A 6,000-nucleotide genomic window follows, 5' to 3' on the forward strand; every position below is an offset into this window, starting at 1 on the left:
TAAGATATTTATCAGCAGTCTAGCATTTAAGGGCCCTTAACAAAGTTGCTGTTTTCAATTTTACGATAATTAAACTAATCTTTTATTTTAATCGCTTATTATTTCTAGCATGTCTAGTCAATTTTCAGAAAGTATCATTGCCGTTTTGAATGATCTGTTGCTTTCAGCACTTTCTTCTACCCTGGAAAGGTCCAAGAAATCAGACCTTGACATCATGATGGTCATAGTGTATGGAGAAGCTATTTTCAATAATGTTTGAAAGGGTCTTACACTTTATTAGTTATAATTTTTCTCTGCCTCCAAGGTCTGTACAGTGGGCTGATGGTATTAATAATCTATCCAATTGGTAGCCCTGTATTTTAATGATCAGAGCAGCAAGTCTTTGTGAGTGGACAGGTACAAAAATAGTATAATCAGAGAGTGAGTTTTGCTCTGTATTGGCCTAAAGTACTCTGTATTGGCCTAATTTTGCCCCCATTCATGTCAAATGATAAGACTCCCATTGACTTGAACGGGGGCATTAAGCTACTGCTGAGCCCTCCTGAAAACCCCATCCATACAGCTTTCAGAGTAACAGCCGTGTTAGTCTGTATTCGCAAAAAGAAAAGGAGTACTTGTGGCACTCAAACAAACCCACTCTCCTGTTGGTAATAACTTATATAAAGTGATCACTCTCCTTACAATGTGTATGATAATCACACACGGGGGGGGGGGTGTTAGGAGAAAACCTGGATTTGTGCTGGAAATGGCCCACCTTGATTATCATACACATTGTAAGGAGAGTGATCACTTTACATAAGCTATTACCATCAGGAGAGTGGGGTGGGGGGAGAGAAAACCTTTTGTAGTGATAAACACCCATTTTTTCATGATTTGTGTGTATAAAAACAAACATCTTCTGTATTTTCCACAGTATGCATCCGACGAAGTGAGCTGTAGCTCACGAAAGCTTATGCTCAAATAAATTGGTTAGTCTCTAAGGTGCCACAAGTATTCCTATCCATACAGCTTGACTCTCATTTATACAAAGGCCTCCTTACAGTGCTCTGGTGATATAGAGAGGGTCTTAAAAGTGTCCTGTTACACTAGCAGAGTGGTCTTGATGTAAAATGAGAATCAGGCTCACACTGTGTTAAAATCTCTACTTTTCTGAATCCTATGGATTGCATATAGAATACCTGATGCTGTGGTGTGGTATAAACAACTCAGATGCCCTACATAAATCATTGCTGCCTTTGTCACACATCCTAAACTCCTGTCAATAAAACCCTATATGATACCATCATGTATTTGCTTTCTGTGTCTCACATAATTTAGGCTGTAATCATTCTTTCTTCCATTGTAAATCGTGAATTCAAACTACTTCTATCTCTATCAAATACAAACACACAGAGAAAACAAAAGTTTGGTTATTTTTTTCTAAAAAAAACCAACCACATTTTATTTATGGAAATTTCACAGATTTTACTCACCAAATAGTTTTTTTTTAAATGATATATTATAAAAATACTGAAAAATGACAATCTATGCCCCCCAAAAATCACGATCCTTGTAAACCACTATTAAGAGAAGGGATGCAGATGGGAGAGAGAACAAAAGTAGCCAATGGGTCAAAATCAGTGTCAGACTACATCAATTTGTTCTGCATTTGCAGAGTGCCCAGCACACGGGGGTCCTGTGCTATGGCTCTTGGACGGTGTGGTGATATGGATAGTAATTTTATTAGTAGTAGTATTAGTTATAGTGCCCAGCTTGGTGGGAGGACTCCTGGGTTCCCTTCCTGTCTCTGCCACTGACTCAGTCTGTGACTTTGGGCAAGCCCCTTAGTCTCTGTGCTGCAGTTTCCTCCTCTCTATAATGGGGATGCTACACTATCACATAAATTGTAAACATACAATGACTGGATTTAGTATTTTATATTCCTTCTTGTTGCTGTTCCAGAAATTCAGGCAGTGGAAGCAAAAATATAAACCGTCTCTCACCTTCGTCCCAAAAATTGTTTTTCATAATACCCATATCCATTGCTTTGCATTTCTTAAATATATATATATATATATATATATATATATATTTATTGAGAGATTTGAACTGATTTTGGTTACCAATGGGTAGTTACACAGAAAGTATTTGCATTCCAAAGTTCCCAGCACCTTTGCAATGGTTAGCATTACAGTCACAACCCTCCCTTCCCCATTATGTTTTTTAACTTAACCAATATTCCTCAAGCTCTGGGAACCTAATGGCGGTAGCATCTAAGGGTACATCTACACTGAAATTAAATGCTGGTGGCCGGCCCGTGTGTACTGGCTTTGGCTACAGGACTGTTTAATTACACTACAGTGTAGATGCTTGGGCTGGAGCAGGCTCCGGACCCCCACAAGATGGGTGGGGGGTGTCCTAGAGTCCGGGCTCCAGCTCCAGCCTGAATGTCTACACCATAATTAAACAGCCCCTTAGCCCAAGCCAGCTGACATGGGCCAGCTGCCTGTGTTCAATTGCAGTGTAGACATATGCTCAGAATGTACATTTGGTTTCTAAGTTCCCAGTTCCTTCCTGATTTTTTTGAGGAATTTCTGCTGTACCAATGGGGTGGCACATAAAACCAAGTTAATGCACAGTAGAAGCTTTCATGGTCTCTAATCTTGATGACAAAACTACTCGAACAAACACGTCTTGTGTCACCAATATATATTATGTAAAACCTTGTGACTTTGATTATATGTCTATAATACAGATTAGTCTGTTTGGGTGTTTGGTGCTGACCTCCGATAAGCTCCTAAAGTATTAGCAAGAATTTGCAAGTGACAGGCAGGCAGAGGCGCTACTCTGTCTAATCCTATTCTAGGAACGCCAATCATATTGTTCTAAACAGTTTGTTTCCCTCCTCATGGCATTGGATTATTTCTACCCCTCTGCCTCCCCGCACACACAACTGCTTTGATGTATCACACATATTGAAAGATTTAGCTAACGTTATGGACTCAAGCCAGGGTGACAGCAAAAACAACTTTGAAATAGGACACAGGGACTGCACCCGCAGGAAGGTAATGCTGTCAATCACCAAGGAGAGTACAAGCTACCCTTTAGTTACAGCTCTGCTGATTACTGTATTGAATGGTATAGGGTCTGATCCAAAGCCCAGTCTAGTCAATGGAAAGACTCCTATTGATTTCATTGGCCATGTATCAGGAACATGAAGAGGAATATCAGACACAGAGGTATAGTCCATAAATTTAAAACACTGTGATTCACATTTGTGATAGTTTTGCACACTTGCCTGAAAAGGTGAAGTGCTCTTTGCTCTATGCAGACAAATAAGGCTTACGTGGTGCATGAATCTCACCCTGACCTTCTGCATAGGGGGTCAGTTTCATGTAAAGAAAATAAACTAGTTGAATCAAATTTAGGCCTCACCTCAGCAAAGTACTTAAGCAGTTGCTTAACTTTATGCATGTGCTGAAATGCATTGCTGAATTGAGGCCCTGTCCTTGTTATAAGCAGCTACAACTCCCGGTATAATCATAAGAACAGCCATATTGGGTCAGATCAAAGGTTCATCTAGCCCAGAGTCCTGTCTTCTGACAGTGGCCAGTGCCAGTTGCCCCAGAGGGTATGAATGGAACAAGTAATCATCAAGTGATCCCTGTCACCCATTCCCAGCTTCTGGCAAACAGAGGCTAGGGACACCATCCCTGCCCATCCTGGCTAATAGCCATGGATGGATCTATCCTCCATGAACTTACCTAGTTCTTTTTTTAACCCTGTTATAGTCTTGGCCATCCACAACATCAAAAGGCAGGGATGGATTTAGCCCTTAGTCATTTGTTGCCGTGAAGGCTGTCATATATGGCTTGAGAGAGTCCAATGAGGGAAGGCAGTCTGGGGGGAGGGAGGGACAAAATAATGTCAGAACTAGCGATGGGTCTCTGCCAACCCCTCCCCCCATGAACTCATGGTCCATCTTTTTATTCTGTGTGCATACAGCACCTAGCATAAGGGGATACTGGTCCATAACTGGGGCTCCTAGGTGCTACTGAAATACAAATAAATAATTAATAATAACTCTGAGAGGGGTTGGGATCCATATATTGCGGTTGAGACTTGCTATGAGTCTGAGCCAACCCAGTTTTAGACATTAATCCACTGAACAATTTTCAGTTGTTATCCAAAGTTTTTGGACTTCTTAACATGAGCCTCTGAGCTGATGTACCACTACCCTTGGGTTCCAAATTCCCTGCGTTGGTGGTTCAGAAATTTTCTGTGCACGCCCCAAGGAACAGCAGTGCTCAGTGACTCATTCTGCCGCACTTAGTACAAACATTTAAAGTGTGCACATTGAGCACTGATGTAGATAAGACCATAATAAAATCACAAGGCCAACTGAGAATATGGTTGAATGATATACACATATATTCATAGTAGTCACTTGTGTGGTGATGTTCTTCCCAACACTGCAGTCCTTACATAAGCAAAATTCCCCTTAAAGTCAATGGGAATTATACCTCTGGAAGGAGTGTAGGACCTGGCTTCAACTACATGTCCCATCACAAGATGTGTCAGTTTCATGAGTCTGATGTAATCAGAAATCTATTCTATACAGGTTCTTATGTTGTGCTCATCACAAGAGTATCTGGTTACATGCGGTGGCTGTGACATCATAGCTGTGAAATAAGACAGTTTTAAAGTGTAAAAAAATCTCGAACAGCTCTCACATTTTAGCCAGAGTTCTGTATACAAATGAATTAAGATCAACTGAATGTTGATTGGCTGAGTCACATATGATGTCACAATTCAACCACACAAAACTTTGGAAAAGAATATTGGAAAAAAATATAGAACAAACAACTTTGTTTATTTAGAACACTTTAGAAGGAAAACAACTTTGAAATTTTGATTTCCCGCTCCCTTCCCTAAAACAGGTTTTTGACCTGCTCTATTCAAAGTTTCTCTAAGCAATAGCAACTTATACTGTATCCGCAAAAAGAAAAGGAGTACTTATGGCACCTTAGAGACTAACAAATTTATCTGAGCATAATAAGACCTAAAAGTGGCAATTCGTCAACAAAAAAACTTCAAAAACAGACTCCAATGAGAGACTGCTGAATTAGAATTAATTTGCAAACTGGATACAATTAACTTAGGCTTGGGAGTGGATGTGTCATTACACAAAGTAAAACTATTCCTGCCCCCCACTGTTCCTCACATGTTCTTGTCAAATGCTGGAAATGGCCCACCTTGATTATCACTACAAAAGGTGTTTCTCCAGGCCCCCCACTCTCCTGCTGGTAATAGCTTCACCGTACCTGATCATTCTCTTACAGTATGTATGGTAATACCCATTGTTTCATGTTCTCTGTGTATATAAATCTCCCCACTGTATTTTCCAATGAATGCATCTGATGAAGTGAGCTGTAGCTCACGAAAGCTTATGCTCAAATAAATTTGTTAGCCTCTAAGGTGCCACAAGTACTCCTGTTCTTTTTGCAAATACAGACTAAAACAGCTGCTACTCTGAAACCTGTCATTATACTGTATTGTTATTTAGGTTGAAAGGAGTCAGAGAACCATAGCATAGTGGAACGTGGAGGCCATTAATCAATGCCAACTTAGAGCCTCCATATCTCAGCTTGTGTTTATGGTCTAATTGATAAACACTGTGTCACTACCAAGGCAAAACTCGGGGATTTACGGGTTTGTTTTAGACTAGATTGGAGCAGCTAGAGGTCACAGCAGGATTTATTTTCTTGGATTGGTTTGCATGCATGGATTAAAAAAGAATATCCAAAAAAATATGTGGTGAATGACCAGCATCTGCACCTCATGTTAGAAACGTTACCTCAAGTCAAAGTTCCTCTGAGAACAAGCAGGCAGGAGCAGCTTTTAGTGGAAAATAGCATGGCAGAAGGTATGGTGGGTTTACCACACTAAGTTAATGGGATGGAGTGAGACAGGATGGACATCCCCAAAAGTTTTAGAGTGGGAATTTTAAAAGCACTCATC

This window comes from Lepidochelys kempii, chromosome 14, assembly GCF_965140265.1.
Source record: "Lepidochelys kempii isolate rLepKem1 chromosome 14, rLepKem1.hap2, whole genome shotgun sequence".
In the NCBI taxonomy this organism is placed as follows: domain Eukaryota; kingdom Metazoa; phylum Chordata; order Testudines; family Cheloniidae; genus Lepidochelys; species Lepidochelys kempii.